General features: G+C 39.8%; 1 protein-coding gene and 1 long non-coding RNA gene across 2 annotated transcripts in view; one reads left to right on the forward strand and one right to left on the reverse strand.

The window, feature by feature from the left end:
- LOC128694895 (interference hedgehog) overlaps nucleotides 1–7167 on the reverse strand; it is a 61431-nt gene extending 54264 nt beyond the window's left edge. The window contains exon 1 of the mRNA XM_053785252.2: nucleotides 6765–7167. The gene's annotated coding sequence lies outside the window, so the exon portion shown is untranslated. The remainder of the gene's footprint in view (nucleotides 1–6764) is intronic.
- Nucleotides 1–21985, forward strand: part of LOC138853991 (uncharacterized) — a 168828-nt gene extending 146843 nt beyond the window's left edge. Inside the window, exon 3 of the long non-coding RNA XR_011393169.1 lies at nucleotides 21871–21985. This is a non-coding gene — a long non-coding RNA (uncharacterized lncRNA). The remainder of the gene's footprint in view (nucleotides 1–21870) is intronic.
- Nucleotides 21986–22956: the final 971 nt, after the last annotated feature.

Consider the following 22956-nt stretch of genomic DNA (forward strand, 5'->3'; position numbering starts at 1 on the left):
GTGGAGGTATTTACTGCGGTGAAATGGCAACAGTGCAGAAACTATGGTTTGTTGTTGACTTGGTAACAATAGACGAGAATCATCAGTTTTTTTTCTGGTTTGGTGCAGTTGCGAGAGAGAGAGAGAGAGAGAGAGAGAGAGAGAGAGAGAGAGAGACAGAGACAGAGACAGAGAGAGACAGAGACAGAGACAGAGACAGAGACAGAGACAGAGAGAGACAGAGAGAGACAGAGAGACAGACTAGTACTTCCCTCCTTTGTGTGTGAACGCGTGCGTGCGTATTTCTCTCTCTCTCTCTCTCTCTCTCTCTCTCTCTCTCTCTCTCTCTCTCTCTCTCTCTCTCTCTCTCTCTCTCTCTCTCTCTCTCTCTCTCCATATCACGAAGCCCACAGATGCAGAAAATTAAAAATGTTTATTACGTAGACATTTTTGCCTGAGCTCGTAATAGTTCCCTTGTTGTTGTTGCTCTTGTCGTGGCCATGTAATAACTTCCTTAATAGGTAGTTATGTCAGGTAAACAGAATAAAGGGATTAAAGCGGAATATGCTAATGTGTGTGTGTGTGTGTGTGTGTGTGTGTGTGTGTGTCAGAATAACGGAAAATAAGCGAGAGAGAAAAAAACATAGGTTGGCTGCTTTTTCCTGGACTGTAGGAAACCATTTGACACAGTACCTCACCAGATATTAATTGACAAATTGGAAGAGCAATCAGGGATGCTTGGAAAAGTACTCAGGTGAATCAGTGAGCATTTAATGGATAGAACAGAGAGAGATGGTAAGATAGGAAACACCAGGAAGAGTGATAGTAATAACTGGGGTTCCCTAAGGATCCTTTGCAGGGTCTTTACTTTTCTTAATATGCGGAAGCGCTCTGTCAGAGGTCAAATCCTACGTATACCTTATTGCTGATAACCTAACACTGTGGACGGAAACTAGATGAAGGCTTGCCTTGATACAGGAGAGGCAAGACAAGCCGCTGCAGAGTTTAATCCCAACAAGAAAAAAATTCAGCAAATCGGAGACGATGGAAGAACAACAACTCAAGTCTATAAACTTGAAAAAGTAATAGCTGCAAAAAGTTAGAAAAGAGAAGGATATGAGTAAAAAATTGACTGTATCGCCAGAGACAGTGTAAACTGAATAACATTAGTTACACATGCAAGGACAGCATATCTTAGAGATCCCTTCAGATAAGTTAATAAAAATCCTTTTAGACGTTCTATGTCAGTTCAGTTTTAGAATATAATACACCAGCATGGAGTCCAGCAGGAGAATATAGAGAGATTTACAGCTAGACTGGTTCTAGAACTGAAAGATTGTAACTATAAGGCGAAGTTGAAGAAATTATATCTAACAACCCTGCAAGAGTGAAGGACCAGACTGGGGCCAGGAGCTGAGTATCGACCCCTGCAACCACAATTAGGTGAGTACAATTAGGTGAGTACACACACACACACCACCACCATACAGCCAAAAACTCTCCACCACCAACAAGCCAAACACTAAGCTGTAAAAGAGGTAGTATTATATCATAAACTTGACCCAATTTGAGGTATTCTGTGTACTTTCCACGTGAAGTATAAGTTTAAACCCACGAGATCGTAAAAGCAATAAAAACACTACGTATTTCGAGCAATAACTAGCCAAGGCATAAAACGGCAATAAATCTGATAAAAACATATAATGGAAACGTAGCATTGCGTGTGTAGGCGGATAACAGAGCGTTACTACGTGTGTATTCTGTCGCTGAGTTGTCAAATGTTGAGCCCCAACCCTTGGTACCCTTCACTTGGTTGGCAGACGAAAGTTATTTCGGTTGGAATAGGCTTTTAAAATGTTTATAACTCATTCTATTCCTCTGTGACATTAACGTTGTAAAAGTACTGAAATGTTTCTGTTACTTCTCTCCGTGTTCAGCGTTCATCTCTCTCTCCTACTTTTAATCACGTCGTTTCATATTCTTCCAGACATACGATCAAGTTGGTAAATTTTGTTCATGGGTTATATTAGCCATATCAGGCCCTTCAGTGGAATGCGTTTGTGTTGAGGGGCTCTTGATCCAAGGAGATAAAGGCACCCTTCCCTTTTTCCTGATCAGATCTGATTGCCTCTCATTCCCCAGGCGCTGTGTAACCCTTACGGGTTCAGCACTTTCCCGTTAATATAAATTATTTTAAGCACCAGCCTAGCGGCAGACTTGTAGTTCAGGTGCTTCGTGACCTCGAACTCTACACTGTGACAGTGGCTCGATGGACCCTTTAGAGTTCAATGGGACATCACAAGTCCTAAGTCTGCTAATATTGTCCAGACCACTTATATTTTCTTTATGCAGTTCTGTGTGGAAAGGAAAACGCCGTACATAAATGAATTATATAAACCATGATCAATCGAATATAGCTATCCGTAGCGAAGGTGACTTTTTTGGGGTGATTTTTGAGCTGTATCGGTCTTTTACGTTGGTGGGTAGACTGTTTCAAGGATTCCACGCTTACTGGGTGAGAAAGTCCCCTCAAGGAAGGTTCCTTGATGTTGGTGAGGGGCTCTTGATTTAGGGAATTGAATCTGTGCTCCAGTTCCCCGAATTAAGCCTGAATGCCTTCCACATCCCCCCCCCCAGGCGCTGTATAATCCACCGGGTTTAGCGCTTCTCACTTGATTATAATAATAATAATGGGTGAGAAAGTCAGTTGACTGTCCTATAATGCAGTTCGAGAATCTTTAAAATATTGGACGTCTTGAAGAAGCAGTTTGAGGTTTCTTCTTTAGTGTCTTAAGTTTAACTACTGTAGTCAAAATTGGTAATTTGACTGAAATTTTTCATATCAGGAAATATATAATAGAAGTCTCAAGGTATGATACAGTTCTCTATCTTTAGTAAGGATGTGTATTATGTTGCTATATTTGAAAAACGTTCAGAGAACAATTAGAGTACTAATTTCTATGTTAAATTTTTTCTTATAAAGAAAAATCAACTGCTTTTGCATCCTTGTAACTCAGGCACATGCATCTTTTTGCAACCACTAACAGCTATCTGTTCTGCGATAAATCTGCTGATACATTCACTCCTAAATTTCTAACTACATTCACATATTCTTCACTCTTTCCAACTTGATATTCAATTTTTCATTTTCTAAACATCTTACAAACTTTCTTTTTTTAAATATTCCCTTTTTGTCTTCTTTTATACAACTTCTCAAATCCAAAAATCCATTTCTGCAATCTTTAATTTCTCATCTCCAGAATGTACCGTCATTAGCTGAGCGCAGCTATGAAAACTTTTGGTATAAACCTTGGTAATAAATACCGACAAGTTGGTTTAGAAAGACACGTAAGCAGACACTATAACATATTTATTAGAAAACGTTTCGGTTCTGGGACCTTGATCACTTCTAGAAGTGATCAAGGTCCCAGAACCGAAACGTTTTCTAATAAATATGTTATAGTGTCTGCTTACGTGTCTTTCTAAACCATGAAAACTTTTCTTTGTATGAGATTCATAAACTTTTATGACTAAGCTTTTCCCTAACAACCTAGCATTTACAACGCAGTCTGTAAATACATTAAACAGCCACGGTCATGATACACCTCAGTAAAACTCGCTTTTACTGGGAAATATTCTTCCCTACATACAGGTCTTCAAAATTTGACATACTGACTAATCCGGACATTCGCAACAACTGCCACATCACTGTCTTGTACACCTAATCATATGTCTTTTCCAAATTCATAAATGTTCATTTCTTTCATTAACACTCGGCAGGAGATGCAACATTCTCCCGATGAAAAGCAGGGGAGCCACGAGTACACTGAGACAACACAATAAGTGTTCGGGGCCCATGACTGTTCAATTGCCTCCCCTGGCTGTCTTCAAGAAAGCACTGGACAGGCATCTAAAGTCAGTACCTGACCAACCGGGCTGTGGTTCGTACGTCAGCTTGCGTGCGACCAGCAGAAACAGCCTGGGCGATCAGACTCTGATCCACCACGAGGCCTGGTCTCAGACCGGGCCGCAGGGGCGTTGACTCCCGAAACCCTCTCCAGGTAAGCTCCAGGTAAACACACTGTACGTACTTCAGTACAAACGCTTGATCCATTTATCTTCCATTTTAAATGCATCTCTTATTCTCTGCAATTATATTTTATTATCTGTCTTCCAGTAGATAAAAACACTTCACTCCCCAAACACTTCACTCGCTAAATTCAACAACTTAATTCCTTTACAATTCACGTGCTCTCTTTTTTTTCCTTGTACACAGGACCTACGTATGTATTAAATGTAAATCCCAACCATTTCTAAAGTTCATACCAGCTTATTATTTATATTTCTTAAATTTATTTCCGTACTTTTTTTTCCACTAATAACTTGCATACTGTCCAGCTCACTTCACACTAATTTCTGGTTCTTTGTCCCTGCTTTGTGAATGAAATCACCGCATTCGTATTCTACGCATTTAAACACTTCTCAAAATAGCCTTTCCCTCTTTCTGACACCTTTCTTATCCAGCAGAATAACAAAAATGAGGACAATCTTCAACTGTCCAGTTTTGGGGAGCCTTTGTCCACTGTAGCATCAGATTCTTGTTCATAACTGACAGGAGTGGAACCCGGGATGACCTTCAGCTGTGTCCTATCCACTTCACAGTTGGGTATATTGTGCATTCAGGAATGCTCTTCTGCATACCACTGTTGCAACGTGTGGTATGTTGTAGGTTAGTCTCTCGTGAATTTTCGCTCACCATGAGGTGGGTTAAAACAACACGGTTTCGATCCCCCGGCTAGTCGCAGTGTTGTTAATGATTAAATGCCACTCGTTCGTAGTTTCAATACTATATATACTGCTTGTGGAGGCTAGTACACCAAATGGGGAGAAGAATGAAATTAGCTCTGAGGCACCCGCACCATTGTATGTCCTCGGATCACGGTACAACACCTAGCTCTGCTGGGTGCATGATTCTTGTAGGATTATATGGTCCAGTGGGTTAGTGTCGTGAATTTTCGCTCGCCATGAGGCGGGCTAAAACAACAAAGGTTCGATCCCTCGGCTACTCGCAGTACTGCTGATTATATATATATATATATATATATATATATATATATGTATAATATATATATGTATAATATATATATGTATAATATATATATGTATAATATATATATGTATAATATATATATGTATAATATATATATGTATAATATATATATGTATAATATATATATGTATAATATATATATGTATATATATATATGTATAATATATATATGTATAATATATATATGTATATATATATATATATGTATAATATATATATGTGTATATATATATATATATATATATGTATATATATACATTATACCTATATATATATATTATATATATATTATATATGTATATTATATATTATATATATATTTTATATATATATATATATATAATATATATATATATATATATATATATATATATATATATATATATATATATATATATATATATATATATATATATATATATATATATATATATATATATATATATATATATATATTATATATATTATTGTAACCACCAACGAGTTGTATTGATCAATAACAACACTGCGCTAGCCAATGATTCGAACCCATGTTGTACTGGCCTGCCTCCTGGTAAGCGAGAACCACATGACGCTTTAAACCAGGGTTGGGTGGTCCTGTGGTTTAAAGCGTCATGTGGTTCTAGCTTACCATGAGGCAGGTCAGTACAACATGGGTTCGAATCCTTGGCTAGCACAGTGTTGTTATTGATTATATATATATATATATATATATATATATATATATATATATATATATATATATAATCCATGGGGAAGTGTCGAAAGAGGCTGCTAAAATGCCAAGAACAAGGGGCTGGTAACCCCTTCTCCTGTATATATTATTAAATTTAAAAGAGAAACTTTCGTTTTTAATTTTAGGTCACTCTGCCTCGGTGGGATACAGCCAGTTCATTAAATATATATATATATATATATATATATATATATATATATATATATATATATATATATATATATATATATATATATATATATATATATATATAATGAGTGGTTTTTAAGAAGAAAACAATAGTGCAACTAGTCGGAGATCAAACCTCTCGAAACTTTAGCACGATTCTCTGCCCTTAGAATAATACCTTTTGCAGCCCCATACACCATTTAATCCCCGTATTATTAATAATCTGCCTTATATACACACCACAAATTATTCTCAAACATAGCATATTCACTGCATCAGACTTCCTCATCACTCCCTTGTTTACAGCTCACACCTCACGTATATGCATAGTGTTGGTACCATTGTACTCTGGTACTCTTTCTTCCTGTCTTCGTTAAACTTTATTCTTTCCACAGATTTCCCAATTCATCACGTGTTTCTTTTTTTCCCTCGTTTATACTTCACTTAGTCTCTCAAAGACCTGTCTGCCCACATTTCGCTAAACATTCAAATACATTCACTTACTCGTTTCTCCCTCCACTCTGATTTACAGTACTCACTGTATATTATACATGACCATGTCAGTCGTGGTTGAATGGTTACAGCGTTGAGCCTGCTATATGGACCATGGTTCAAGCATACGTACATACTTCTGTTTATTCATTGACAGTCATTCATTATGACTTATTTATATATATATATATATATATATATATATATATATATATATATATATATATATATATATATATATATATATATATATATATATATATATATGTGCAAACTTACCTAATAAATATCATTAGAAGGATATTTTTTGTCAGAAATCACATATGGAAAATAATCCCAACAATAGTTTAGGTCTATATATTTCTTGGTGAAAGGCGGACAGAACAGATTTGTTTATTCTTCTGATGTGTCTATTTTGCGATGTTTTGTATCACTCATGCACTCAGGACACATCTGGCTTTCAATTGCAAATATCTCTTCCTGTCACTTTTCCTTCAGATCACAACTGTGTACACTTGATCTACAGAACGTCAAGAAAACAATAAGCTCCAATCAAATTTGTATGGAGCTTCAGGTTAAATTTTTTTTAAAATAACAGGAGGAAGAAGAGGGCTCATTTTAGAATAAATTCACCGTTTAAAAAGGATTGAGGACTGAACGATAACATCCCCTCTTTGCAAGAGCCACAGCAACACTGACCCCTCTCCTTGATCATCCTCACGCCCTGTGTGCTGTGTCGCTTCTCGCCTCCCCGTTTTCTGTGACCCGAGTCATGGTTATCAATTTTTTTCCATGTATCAAAATTAGATGTGTTAGCAGTGTGCTGTTATCCTATGCTATATGATAGTTACACGCTGGGCACAAAAGCTATGTATAACTGCTCGATCCAAGGAAGGAGATGTCAGGTCCAGTTCCTAGGATAAAGTCTCTCTCACCAGCGTCATGGTGCCCCCTTCAAGGGGTTCTATAAAGTAGACCTGAAATGGATTCCAAATGAATATAAACCCCCACTACTTGGTTTTTTAAAATTGTATAATTATAATCACAAGCGCTAAACCCAAAAAGGGTCATACAATGATGTTGGCTTTTTAAAGTTATTAGTCCTCGCTGGTAAATCCGAATATATATTTTTTTTTTATTCTATAGTGTTATTCTATTAATTAACATATTATTCTTGGAAATTTATTAAACAGTTTGCTGTATAGCCCTTGTGGCTTAGCGCTTCTTTTTTGATTATAATAATAATATTAAACAGTTTTCAAGTTACAAAAATATTTTTTAACGTTGTATAAACATAGTTGTATAAACATATTTGTATAAACATAGTTGTATAAACATACAACAATGACAAAGATTTCAGCTTGGATAATCCAAATGTGAAACAAGTTAAAATATTTAAGGTCTTTATATTTTATATCTTATTTTGGCATATATGTATCTCCCTGCATATTGAATAAATAATAATCAAAATAATAATAATGATAATTTCGGAGGAAAGCATTGGTAGGGGCCCCTTGGGTAATGGAAGTTTTGCAAATGAGAGGCTTGGACATCCAACAGGCACGTGTTATGACGTTAAGAGTGGAGGAATCGAGTAGCTTTTATGACCTGATGTGCTGTCGAGTGTAGGCAAGATAATTTATGAAGGGATTCAGGGAAACCTATTAGCTGGACTACGAGTCCTGGAGGTGGGCAGTGCAGTGCCTACAAACTGATGGAGATGTAGGGATAATGCAGTTTGAATGGGCTTGTGAGCTGTAATGTGGGCGTTTCTCTGACATGACGGTGATGGCGTGAGTGATGGTGAAAGTGTTTCTTCTCTTTCTTGTCACTCTATCTCAGCGGAAGACGACCGATATGTTAAAAATATTTTATTATTATTATTATTATTATCGCACAAATATAATTATAAACAACACATATGTAAAACTGCTAAAATAACAAAACCTGCCAATCACTCAGCTATACCAAAACAAATAAATCTTTCTCTCATTTTCTTACCTGCCGTAATGGATTGCAACATCTCTCCTAGGCTTTAATGTCCTCTGATAAGATCTTCCTACCCACGGTTCCGGAAAGCTGATTAACCTTACGAATTCCCGCGAAAGAAACCCAAAGATTGAATTTAAGCTTATTTTTCCCCGTGAGCTTGTAATGCAGCTTTCTGGAGTTTATTGCTACATTAAGGCCTTATCCTCCTTCACCGCCGCCATCAACGCCTTAGCTGCTATATTTTGCAATCTTCCCCGTAAGTGATTCTCTCTCTCTCTTTCTTTCTCTCTCTTTCTCTCTCTCTCTCTTTCTCTCTCTCTTTCTCTCTCTCTTTCTCTCTTTCTCTCTTTCTCTCTCTCTTTCTCTCTCTCTTTCTCTCTCTCTTTCTCTCTCTCTTTCTCTCTCTCTTTCTCTCTCTCTCTCTCTCTCTCTCTCTCTCTCTCTCTCTCTCTCTCTCTCTCTCTCTCTCTCTCTCTCTCTCTCCCCAGAACAGATAAAAAATTAGATCTTTGTAAATAATTCTGTATTACTGAGTTACATTTCTCTGTTTAATCACTGAGGGATACATTTGTCTTGTATTCATTGAAAAATACACACCTCGAGTGATTTTCAAGCACTAAAAATATATGCCTCTTGGTATATATGCACTAAGAAATGTACGAATATCGGTATATATACACTGTGGATTCCAGAAAAGGGGTATATTTAAATGAAATGTTTGCAGTGATGCAAATATGTGAGCAGTACTTAAAAAAAATAAAAAATGGTGTTGTATTGATGGATTAATAAAATGCATACAACTGGGTGAATTAGGAAGCAGTGCGACTTGTGTTACAAAAGTCTATAAGAAGTGATAAGCTGTACAAAAAGTTTTTACGAGTTAAGTGTCAGTTGCCACAGTTGCTGTTTACTGATGACACTCTGTTTTTGGGAGATTCGGAGGAGAAGTTGCAAAAGTTTATGAAGGAGTTTGAAAAGACGGGTCAAACGTGAGGATTTTCTTTTCCTTGTTTTTAAAGATTTTGTGTGTAGCGTATCGAAATTTATGTTACAATTAGTTTCTAAAATGCAACTTTATGTGGACTGACAATAGTCTGTGACGAGCTGCAAACATTTTTTGGTAGCACTTAACCGATAGTTGAATATTAGTTAAGGATAATTTGTTAAGGGAGCAAGATCCCAAGAGTAAAATAGCAAAGGATGGAGTTGATATATTTAATTGTTCGTCAGCAGTTTGGGAAGAAATTAACTACTTTTTATGGCGGTGTGTTTACTTAAAGTAGGATTGGCGTTGCCCAATAGTCGCCCTTTGGGGTATAATTCTGCAGATCAAAACATGAGTTTGTGCTGGTCGTATCTTCCAACGAGATTCATTAATTCTCACATCACGCAAAGCATATTAAATTTTCCTAAAGTTTTCAAAGAATGTCTTCAATCATGTAATGTAACCAGAGAATACCTCTGAAGTTAATCTTGTTCATCATAGATATTTAGTATTCATTGCTCAGGATAAATTTAGATTTAGAAAGGACATAGGTAAGTACTGGTTTTCTAACAGAGTTGTAGATGCGTGGAACAGTCTTCCCAGTAGGGTGATAGAGGCTAGGACCATGGGCAGCTTTAAGAAGAGATTGGACAAATATGAGTGGGAGGGGCTGGGTTTGATTGGTGTCATTGGGTTCGGGAGTTATTTTTTGGGTAGCTTTAGGTAGAGGTTGTTTTGATAAGAACCTGCCTCGCATGGGCCAGTAGGCCTTCTGCAGTGTTCCTCCATTCTTATGTTCTTATTAACTTTTCATATGTAAAGTAAAAGGACATAAGTGCAACTAATGTGACATTTTATTGTGGCAACGTTTCGCTCTCCAGGAGCTTTATCAAGCCATTACAAACAATACATGGGCACAGAGGGTATATATAGGCTCAGAGTGAAGTGCAATACTAGTGGTAGTAGATTGAGACACTTATGCAGCATATGGAAATCTTTATTCAGGAAACGTTTCGCCACACAGTGGCTTCATCAGTCCAATACAAAGAGGAAGGCGTAAGGAGAGGAGGAGAATGAGGTAATCAGTCCCTCAACCTGGAGTCGATGTGGTCAGTCCATCAATCTTGTAGAATGTACAGCATAGGGCCGTAGACGTGTCTTATATACTGTAGTGAGGTGACGTGAAGCAGATGGAGGCGGGGTCATAGTGGTACCATCCACTAGTCGAAGTAGGTCTTCGTCCAAAGGTTGAACAAGTGTTGAAGAATTCTTTGTAACAAGATCCCATGATGCTGCAGTGTCTGACAGTTGTGATGAATAAGCCACGTCTACGGCCCTATGCTGTACATTCTACAAGATTGATGGACTGACCACATCGACTCCAGGTTGAGGGACTGATTACCTCATTCTCCTCCTCTCCTTACGCCTTCCTCTTTGTATTGGACTGATGAAGCCACTGTGTGGCGAAACGTTTCCTGAATAAAGATTTCCATATGCTGCATAAGTGTCTCAATCTTCAACTTGTCGGTTTTTCAAACCATTCATCACACACATAGTGGTAGTAGTATTGACAAAAGTTGTACTAGTAGTAGTAATACAATATTGTAGAGCAATTAATTCGTACATGAGTAAAAGGATATAAAAGCTATTACTTGGGTAACATAAAAAATAGGTTGGACAAATATAAACTTGATAGAGGCAGCCTGTTTCAGTGTTCACTCTCTGTAATGTGCATTGTGTAGTATAACAGGAGAGACTATGTGATGGCAGGGTTTACTGTTTTCAGGAGGATTCTTGCTAAGACTTCAGAGATGGTGAAGCTGCCGTTGTTTTGTTTAATTGTGTTCGAAACAGCTATCAGTGCTGATTCGAGGCACTTGCGTCTGCGGAAATTAGTTTCTTTGATCACTAATTGGGAGTCCCTGAATTTCATGAGATGATTGTTCAAGTTATCGTTCCTACATGCGTAAATGTGTTCATTGAGGCGGGTGTCGAGGTTTCATGCTGTTTCACCTACGTAAATCTTGTCACAGCCTCCACAGGGTATAGTGTAAACTCCTGCATTGACTGGTTCGTGGTGCTTTGATTTTGTCCTGGTTAGATCCTTTATTGAAGTGCTAGAAGCGATGGCGACTCTGGTGTCAGCTCGTGAAAGTACTTTAGAAACGTTCAGTGCAACCTGGCTGTTGGGAAGAATTATAACTTTGTTGGGAGTGGTGTTGGTGCGTGGAGAATTAATGATCTGAAGAGCTCTTTTCTTGCAATCTTTGATGAAAAAGGAAGGAAAATGTAACTCAGTGAATGTTTGGTGAATGTATGTACATTCCTCGTCAAGAAACTCGGGACTACAAATTCGGTATTATGCTCTTAGGAAAAACCCGATGATACCTCTTTTGGTCTTGGTATCTTGACTGTAATAGAAGTGTGTGAGATAATTTTTATTGGTGGGTTTCCGATAAACTTGAAATCTTAGGTTGTTGTCTACTTTGTGAATGAGGACGTCGAGGAAAGGTAGCTTGTCATTGAACTCTTCTTCAAGTGTAAACTGGATCGCCGGTTCAACTGCGTTGAGCCTTGCCTGAAGATTCCGTACATCAAAACGTTTGGGAGTTATTACGAGGACGTCGTCCACGTAACGTAACCAAGTGACGCTTGAAGGGATGATGTTGGCGAAGTGTTCAGACTCTAGGTGTTCCATGTACAAGTTGGCTAGGACGGCACTGATGGGGGACCCCATTCCAATGCCGTAGGTTTGTTTGTAGAGCTTGTTATTGAAAGAAAAACAGTTCAATCAAGTCAACAAAATCTCCGGGAGGTAGAGGAAGATTAAGGTCCTGGTTGACTTTACGTCGTAGAACCTCGTTGGCTTTAGTGGTAGGTACTTTTGTGAAGAGGGAAGTCACATCCAAACTGCTTTAGTTTCTTGTTACGGATGGAGAGGTTTCGGATGCGGTTGAGAAGGTCGCCTGAGTGTTTAAGATGAGCGGGGCTGATGGTCCCCAGAAGGCAGGAAAGATGTTTGGCAAGAACTCCGGCTAGTTTGTGTGGAGCACTGCCTATTCCTGACGTGATTGGTCTGAGAGGAATATTGTGTTTATGGGTCTTGGGTAAACCATACATGTGTGCTGGTTTAGGGTTGCTTGGTAACAAGTACAGAAGTTTCTTCCCTTCTCTAGTGCGTTTGAGTATTTGTCTGGTTTTGTATAGAAAATCTTTGGTGAGCGTCTCCAACTGTTGAGTGCTGATGGGTTCGTATGTAGATTGATCATTCAAAAGGTCCATCTTTTTGGTGTTGTAGTCACTGGTGTTGAGTATGACGACTCCACCTCCTATGTCGGCGGCGGTGGTGATGATAATGTTGGGGTCGTTGGCGAGATCCTTAAGGGCAGTGATGTATCGTCTAAGAAGATTGGAAGAAGAAGGTTCACATAAAGCTGCAGTGAGAAGGCCCTGTATATAACCCTTCTGGAAGTTGCTGTCACTGTGTCTATGGTTCCTGGTAACTAGATTGAGTTGATAGTTAGGTTTGCGTATGTTGGTGGTAAATTTGAGTCCTATACTTAGCGCTTGTTTCTCGTAGTCAGTTAAGGTGCGTGACGATAAGTTGTTTATCAGGGATTCGCGTCCCATTTCCTTCCATTGACTGTTAGTGCAGAGGTACTGAAGTTTGCGATTGAGTTTGATCTTCTGTTGGAGGTTAGCTGTGGTGACTGTGCTGAGAATATGCTCAGCAGTGTGTTGGGCAATCTGAAGATTGGCCCTCATGTTCCTTGCAGTTTCAAAGGTTTCCTTAGCGATGTTAGAAAGTTCTTCGGCACATTCAGTTAAGTAAGAAGATTAAGACACTTATGCAGCATATGGGAATCTTTATTCAGGAAACGTTTCGCCACACAGTGGCTTCATATGCTGCATAAGTGTCTTAATCTTCAACTTGTCGGTTTTTCAAACCATTCATCACCACAGTTAAGTAAGCTTGGGTAGCTGGAGAGAAGGGGTGCTTGGAGTTGGAGAGTTGTGCAGGAGTAGACTTAGGGATCACCTTCTCTGCCAGGCAATCTTGTAGGAAGTTGTCTGTTGCGATAGCTGTGACCACGAAGAAGGGTGTCCAAATAACGTCTGCATGAAATGTCCAATGACAAGCTACCTTTCCTCGACGTCCTCATTCACAAAGAAAACAACCTAAGATTTCAAGTTTATCGGAAACCTACTAATAAAAATGATCTCACACACTTCTATTCCAGTCAAGATACCAAGACCAAAAGAGGCATCATCATCGGGTTTTTCCTAAGAGCATACCGAATTTGTAGTCCCGAGTTTCTTGACGAGGAATGTACATACATTCACCAAACATTCACTGAGTTACATTTTCCTTCCTTTTTCATCAAAGATTGCAAGAAAAGAGCTCTTCAGATCATTAATTCTCCACGCACCAACACCACTCCCAACAAAGTTATAATTCTTCCCAACAGCCAGGTTGCACTGAACGTTTCTAAAGTACTTTCACAAGCTAACACCAGAGTCGCCATCGCTTCTAGCACTTCAATAAAGGATCTAACCAGGACAAAATCAAAGCACCACGAACCAGTCAACGCAGGAGTTTACACTATACCCTGTGGAGGCTGTGACAAGATTTACGTAGGTGAAACAGCAAGAAACCTTGACACCCGCCTCAATGAACACATTTACGCATGTAGGAACGATAACTTGAACAACGCCTGTGTACAACACCGAAATTCCACCAATCATCTCATGAAATTCAGGGACTCCCAATTAGTGATCAAAGAAACTAATTTCCGCAGACGCAAGTGCCTCGAATCAGCACTGATCGCTGTTTCGAACACAATTAAACAAAACAACGGCAGCTTCACCATCTCTGAAGTCTTAGCAAGAATCCTGAAAACAGTCAACCCTGCCATCACAGTCTCTCCTGTTATACTACACAATGCATATTACAGAGAGTGAACACTGAAACAGGCTGCCTCTATCCAGTCTGTCTGTATTTGTCCAACCTATTTTTATGTTACCCAAGTAATAGCTTTTATATCCTTTTACTCATGTACGAATTAATTGCTCTACCATATTGTATTACTACTACTACTACAACTTTTGTCAATACTACTGCTACTACTACTACCACTAGTATTGCACCTCACTCTGAGCCTATATATACCCTCTGTGCCCATGTATTGTTTGTAATGAAAGTTAAGACACATGTGCAACATCTGGATATCTTTATTGTAGTAGACGTTTCGCCATCCAGTGGCTTTATCAATACAGATTCTAGGACATAATAGGAAGACAGTAGAACTATATACAAAAGATGAGGTAATCAGTCCCTCGGCCTTGGAGTTAGTGTTCACAGCATCGTGGTGGAGGAGAGTCTGGAGCAAAGGCAAGAAGACTGGCGCTTTTTATAGGCGTCAGTGAATGGGACGGGCAGCAGACGAGGTCAGTCACTGGTAGGCGGGATTCCCCAGTGGAAGTAGGTCCTTCCCAAAGAGATGGGTTAGTTGCAGCAGCCGTGAAGAAGGTCTTGTAGATGTCCTCTGAACCAAGATTCCATGATGTTGCAGTGTCTGACAAGTTGTGCAAAGAAAGGTATAAAATACCGACAATATGAAAGTTAAGACACATGTGCAACATCTGGATATCTTTATTGTAGTAGACGTTTCGCCATCCAGTGGCTTTATCAATACAGATTCTAGGACATAATAGGAAGACAGTAGAACTATATACAAAAGATGAGGTAATCAGTCCCTCGGCCTTGGAGTTAGTGTTCACAGCATCGTGGTGGAGGAGAGTCTGGAGCAAAGGCAAGAAGACTGGCGCTTTTTATAGGCGTCAGTGAATGGGACGGGCAGCAGACGAGGTCAGTCACTGGTAGGCGGGATTCCCCAGTGGAAGTAGGTCCTTCCCAAAGAGATGGGTTAGTTGCAGCAGCCGTGAAGAAGGTCTTGTAGATGTCCTCTGAACCAAGATTCCATGATGTTGCAGTGTCTGACAAGTTGTGCAAAGAAAGGTATAAAATACCGACAATATGAAAGTTAAGACACATGTGCAACATCTGGATATCTTTATTGTAGTAGACGTTTCGCCATCCAGTGGCTTTATCAATACAGATTCTAGGACATAATAGGAAGACAGTAGAACTATATACAAAAGATGAGGTAATCAGTCCCTCGGCCTTGGAGTTAGTGTTCACAGCATCGTGGTGGAGGAGAGTCTGGAGCAAAGGCAAGAAGACTGGCGCTTTTTATAGGCGTCAGTGAATGGGACGGGCAGCAGACGAGGTCAGTCACTGGTAGGCGGGATTCCCCAGTGGAAGTAGGTCCTTCCCAAAGAGATGGGTTAGTTGCAGCAGCCGTGAAGAAGGTCTTGTAGATGTCCTCTGAACCAAGATTCCATGATGTTGCAGTGTCTGACAAGTTGTGCAAAGAAAGGTATAAAATACCGACAATATGAAAGTTAAGACACATGTGCAACATCTGGATATCTTTATTGTAGTAGACGTTTCGCCATCCAGTGGCTTTATCAATACAGATTCTAGGACATAATAGGAAGACAGTAGAACTATATACAAAAGATGAGGTAATCAGTCCCTCGGCCTTGGAGTTAGTGTTCACAGCATCGTGGTGGAGGAGAGTCTGGAGCAAAGGCAAGAAGACTGGCGCTTTTTATAGGCGTCAGTGAATGGGACGGGCAGCAGACGAGGTCAGTCACTGGTAGGCGGGATTCCCCAGTGGAAGTAGGTCCTTCCCAAAGAGATGGGTTAGTTGCAGCAGCCGTGAAGAAGGTCTTGTAGATGTCCTCTGAACCAAGATTCCATGATGTTGCAGTGTCTGACAAGTTGTGCAAAGAAAGGTATAAAATACCGACAATATGAAAGTTAAGACACATGTGCAACATCTGGATATCTTTATTGTAGTAGACGTTTCGCCATCCAGTGGCTTTATCAATACAGATTCTAGGACATAATAGGAAGACAGTAGAACTATATACAAAAGATGAGGTAATCAGTCCCTCGGCCTTGGAGTTAGTGTTCACAGCATCGTGGTGGAGGAGAGTCTGGAGCAAAGGCAAGAAGACTGGCGCTTTTTATAGGCGTCAGTGAATGGGACGGGCAGCAGACGAGGTCAGTCACTGGTAGGCGGGATTCCCCAGTGGAAGTAGGTCCTTCCCAAAGAGATGGGTTAGTTGCAGCAGCCGTGAAGAAGGTCTTGTAGATGTCCTCTGAACCAAGATTCCATGATGTTGCAGTGTCTGACAAGTTGTGCAAAGAAAGGTATAAAATACCGACAATATGAAAGTTAAGACACATGTGCAACATCTGGATATCTTTATTGTAGTAGACGTTTCGCCATCCAGTGGCTTTATCAATACAGATTCTAGGACATAATAGGAAGACAGTAGAACTATATACAAAAGATGAGGTAATCAGTCCCTCGGCCTTGGAGTTAGTGTTCACAGCATCGTGGTGGAGGAGAGTCTGGAGCAAAGGCAAGAAGACTGGCGCTTTTTATAGGCGTCAGTGAATGGGACGGGCAGCAGACGAGGTCAGTCACTGGTAGGCGGGATTCCCCAGTGGAAGTAGGTCCTTCCCAAAGAGATGGGTTAGTTGCAGCAGCCGTGAAGAAGGTCTTGTAGATGTCCTCTGAACCAAGATTCCATGATGTTGCAGTGTCTGACAAGTTGTGCAAAGAAAGGTATAAAATACCGACAATATGAAAGTTAAGACACATGTGCAACATCTGGATATCTTTATTGTAGTAGACGTTTCGCCATCCAGTGGCTTTATCAATACAGATTCTAGGACATAATAGGAAGACAGTAGAACTATATACAAAAGATGAGGTAATCAGTCCCTCGGCCTTGGAGTTAGTGTTCACAGCATCGTGGTGGAGGAGAGTCTGGAGCAAAGGCAAGAAGACTGGCGCTTTTTATAGGCGTCAGTGAATGGGACGGGCGCAGACGAGGTCAGTCACTGGTAGGCGGGATTCCCCAGTGGAAGTAGGTCCTTCCCAAAGAGATGCAGCAGCCGTCTTGTAGATGTCCTCTGAACCAAGATTCCATGATGTTGCCATTCACTGACGCCTATAAAAAGCGCCAGTCTTCTTGCCTTTGCTCCAGACTCTCCTCCACCACGATGCTGTGAACACTAACTCCAAGGCCGAGGGACTGATTACCTCATCTTTTGTATATAGTTCTACTGTCTTCCTATTATGTCCTAGAATCTGTATTGATAAAGCCACTGGATGGCGAAACGTCTACTACAATAAAGATATCCAGATGTTGCACATGTGTCTTAACTTTCATATTGTCGGTATTTTATACCTTTCTTTGCACAACTTGTCAGACACTGCAACATCATGGAATCTTGGTTCAGAGGACATCTACAAGACCTTCTTCACGGCTGCTGCAACTAACCCATCTCTTTGGGAAGGACCTACTTCCACTGGGGAATCCCGCCTACCAGTGACTGACCTCGTCTGCTGCCCGTCCCATTCACTGACGCCTATAAAAAGCGCCAGTCTTCTTGCCTTTGCTCCAGACTCTCCTCCACCACGATGCTGTGAACACTAACTCCAAGGCCGAGGGACTGATTACCTCATCTTTTGTATATAGTTCTACTGTCTTCCTATTATGTCCTAGAATCTGTATTGATAAAGCCACTGGATGGCGAAACGTCTACTACAATAAAGATATCCAGATGTTGCACATGTGTCTTAACTTTCATATTGTCGGTATTTTATACCTTTCTTTGCACAACTTGTCAGACACTGCAACATCATGGAATCTTGGTTCAGAGGACATCTACAAGACCTTCTTCACGGCTGCTGCAACTAACCCATCTCTTTGGGAAGGACCTACTTCCACTGGGGAATCCCGCCTACCAGTGACTGACCTCGTCTGCTGCCCGTCCCATTCACTGACGCCTATAAAAAGCGCCAGTCTTCTTGCCTTTGCTCCAGACTCTCCTCCACCACGATGCTGTGAACACTAACTCCAAGGCCGAGGGACTGATTACCTCATCTTTTGTATATAGTTCTACTGTCTTCCTATTATGTCCTAGAATCTGTATTGATAAAGCCACTGGATGGCGAAACGTCTACTACAATAAAGATATCCAGATGTTGCACATGTGTCTTAACTTTCATATTGTCGGTATTTTATACCTTTCTTTGCACAACTTGTCAGACACTGCAACATCATGGAATCTTGGTTCAGAGGACATCTACAAGACCTTCTTCACGGCTGCTGCAACTAACCCATCTCTTTGGGAAGGACCTACTTCCACTGGGGAATCCCGCCTACCAGTGACTGACCTCGTCTGCTGCCCGTCCCATTCACTGACGCCTATAAAAAGCGCCAGTCTTCTTGCCTTTGCTCCAGACTCTCCTCCACCACGATGCTGTGAACACTAACTCCAAGGCCGAGGGACTGATTACCTCATCTTTTGTATATAGTTCTACTGTCTTCCTATTATGTCCTAGAATCTGTATTGATAAAGCCACTGGATGGCGAAACGTCTACTACAATAAAGATATCCAGATGTTGCACATGTGTCTTAACTTTCATATTGTCGGTATTTTATACCTTTCTTTGCACAACTTGTCAGACACTGCAACATCATGGAATCTTGGTTCAGAGGACATCTACAAGACCTTCTTCACGGCTGCTGCAACTAACCCATCTCTTTGGGAAGGACCTACTTCCACTGGGGAATCCCGCCTACCAGTGACTGACCTCGTCTGCTGCCCGTCCCATTCACTGACGCCTATAAAAAGCGCCAGTCTTCTTGCCTTTGCTCCAGACTCTCCTCCACCACGATGCTGTGAACACTAACTCCAAGGCCGAGGGACTGATTACCTCATCTTTTGTATATAGTTCTACTGTCTTCCTATTATGTCCTAGAATCTGTATTGATAAAGCCACTGGATGGCGAAACGTCTACTACAATAAAGATATCCAGATGTTGCACATGTGTCTTAACTTTCATATTGTCGGTATTTTATACCTTTCTTTGCACATTGTTTGTAATGGCTTGATAAAGCTCCTGGAGAGCGAAACGTTGCCACAATAAAATGTCACATTAGTTGCACTTGCGTCCTTTTACTTTACATATTGTCGGTAATTCTACCAACTTTATTACAACTTTGCATATCCCGAACGTTGCTTTCTTCGTTTGGCTTGACCAGTGTCATTGTTGCAGTGGTCGGGGATCTTTAGTCTGTTGTTTTTCATATTTAAATTTGATAATATAACCTTAAAATTCTTTAACTTTTGTTAATAAACGGAAACTAACTTTGTTTAGTACGACTTTACAAGAACAGACAGTGAATTCAGGAAATTTTAATTTTATCCTTGAATGGAGACACTTGTTTTCTGCCGAACTAGCATCCCTTCCTTTGCTAACTGACTTCAGTGAGCATATATATCGATAAGTGTATATATCTGCATATATACACCCAATATGTATATACCTGTGAATAACGTTTGCCAACATTTTAGAGATTAGAAAACCCATTTAACTCCATAATTTGTGAAAGTCGAGTTTAATTATCGCTCTAAAGTGCAGATAAATTAAAATTCTGTTAAAGGTGAACATTAACAATGTTACTTTCCTACTCTAACCCACTGAACTGGGTCTACGCTCCACTTTCTTCGATCAAACCCGATTGCTTCACATTCCCCTAGTGTTGTATTAGCCGTATGGGTGTGATGTTTCCCAAGTTAATAATAATACTAATTCTCTCTGCGATACTTTCATGCTGGCCACCGAAGCTAGCAATGTTTTCCTCACATATTACTTTACACGGATTTCACGTAATGAAATCTCTCAGCCGGAGCCGACCTTCTTGAATATAGTCAAGCAGCTTTAAAAAAAAACTGGGACTTTCTGGAGCATTTTCTGATTACCTTGCTATTAGATATTTTACCGAGGATCGTGAAATTTGATATGTAAGAAGCTAGACTCGGCATAATTTAGAACAAAGTTGAACTACCTGATAAAATTATTCAGTAAATTAGTGAGTAATGAGACGAATTAATTACCCAAGTTCATAAGACTATGAAAACAAATTTTGTATAGAGTACACCCCCTGTATTTAGTAGTTCTCAAGATATTTCATAAGTACACATGTAACTACTGTACATGATAGGCAGACCAAGTACACAGCACATGACAGTCATGTTTGCTCATTTTGTCAGTGAAATCTGATTGCTGGCCTTACATGTGAACTTAGATCTTTCTCTGATGTTATTGTTCGAGATATTTAGATAAGAAAAAATTCCGTGAACTTCAAGGGGGCCGTTTAGCATGTACATCTCCCACCACATCCTTTCGTGCTCTTCCAGCCATGGTTAACTGGCTCAGTAAATGCATCTGATGACGTGCATCACAGGAGTACGTGGGAATGCATGGGATATGTGCTGAGAACTATATTCTATCTAGATTAAGGTTTTTAAGGACTATCGTTTATTTATGTGTTTGGGACAGTGATAAGAACAGATTAGGTTAGGTAAGGTTCGTCAGGAAAAAGGACAAGTATTTCCTGTCGCGGGTCTTAGATGATGACCCTCTGTTGGAGCTTTGGTCATTTGACCGAGGTCTTCCGCTGGTTTACCGGTCCACCCCTTTAAAAATTATGGCCATAGCTATAACCATTTAGAACAGAAGGCTCTCTTCCCACCCTCCACTCCCTCCGGTCACTTCTGGCGTAAATAACAAGCGAGAAAAGAAGCGTGGAGCTTATAAGAGAGATGAATGTGGATGAAACACTATGTTAGTACTATTTCTCTCTCACTACTCATGTCACTCCACTGTTATTTACAGAGCTGTCTACACCATTAGTTCTGCTTCTGATTACCACCGGTTCTTCTAAGGTCATCACAACCCTTAACTTCTACCACTATTGATTCGGTTGCCTCGCTGTCACCTGATCGTCCTTAAGCAGTTTTGTGCAATCAGGAATCTGTTGACTTTTGCTCCATCTTTTGTAAATGAAGGTCTGCTGAAATTTAAGAGTTGATTTAGTGAGGGTTTAGTGAATGGTTGAGGAAATGACAAGTGTTCAAGCCAACTTCTTATTCCTCTTCTCCCTCACCATACCCTTGCTAGCTACAATAACCTATTATTTCCTATGTTCCGGCAACTCCTACTAAAGCACGATGTATCTAGTTGAATCCAATATTTGCAAAGTGCTTCTCTAGCTGGTTCTTGAATTATTGTATTGCCGTCGAGCTTACAACATCAGCGGTAGTTTATTCCAATCTGCTATAATTCGTTTGTAAAAAAAGAAAAGAACTTTGCATACGATCCTGTTGCATCTTCTGCCTTGCAGTTTCATGCCACTGTTTCGAGTTATGAACTCATACAGTACTACAGATAGTTATTTTTTTCTCTCAAAGGAGTTCCTTGGCAGAGCCAGATCCCATCCTGGTGGACATCTCGCTTTGACGGCTCAAACAATACGCAGCGAAGAGATCCATTCCTGCTCCAGACGGCTTCTACTGAGCCCCCCCCCCCCCCCCTCTCTCTCTCTCTCTCTCTCTCTCTCTCTCTCTCTCAGGAGGCCAGGAGCTATGATTCGACCCCTCAACCACAATTAGGTGAGTACACACACAGTATTCTTACTAATTTTAATATTTTTTCTTGTAATAGTAAAAGTATTTGTTGATTCACTTATTTTTATAATTAAATTTGTTCCTAAAATTATATACTACATATACGCAATAATCGCAAATAATTTATTACAAATTCAAAACAACTACAGGGGAAACTTGAATGACAACTCTTGGTCTCTCGCATTGCAGTCAACATTTTTTAAGAGCTTGCAATAGAGAAAAGGAATGGAAATCAGCCCAGGTAGGTGTTTCTAGAGAGGCATCCAACCAGGAAAAAGAGAGAGAAAGCCAAGAGCTGCTGACCGGACCGTCAAATGCCTTACTATCCGATTCCAGATGCCAGAGGTTCAATTATTTAAAGAGTCAACAGAAAAAAAAGCCCATAATTGCATACAGACAGTTGAACATGTGACGAGAGAGGCACAAATAAATTTTTGTACGAGTCAATCCATTTTCCTCAATTCCCATTCTGAGGATTGTACATATAACAACTGTATTTACTAATGCAATGGGAACTATTTCAGCCTTTTACTGATGTTAAACAAAAAAAAACTGGTGAATTACACAGATGAATGTTTCTTTGTCACACAAGTAGTGAACATTTATTAATGAAAATATTTCAGTAACTGTGGAAGGTTCCATAACACTGGATAAGTTTTTCCTTGAATTAAAAAATCTTTAAAATATATTGTTGACGATTATGCAAGTTTTTGGAAATAGAAAAATTGATAATTTTTTCTTAAGTGTGAGTTATGAGAGGAATGTCCTGATCTTTAGAAAAAAAATGCCACAAACACGAGCGAGTTATTTTTGTTTCTTTGTAACGAAACTTATGGAAGGTTGAGCGAGTTATTTTTGTTTCTTTATAAC

This window comes from Cherax quadricarinatus, chromosome 45 (genome assembly GCF_038502225.1).
Source record: "Cherax quadricarinatus isolate ZL_2023a chromosome 45, ASM3850222v1, whole genome shotgun sequence".
Taxonomy (NCBI): domain Eukaryota; kingdom Metazoa; phylum Arthropoda; class Malacostraca; order Decapoda; family Parastacidae; genus Cherax; species Cherax quadricarinatus.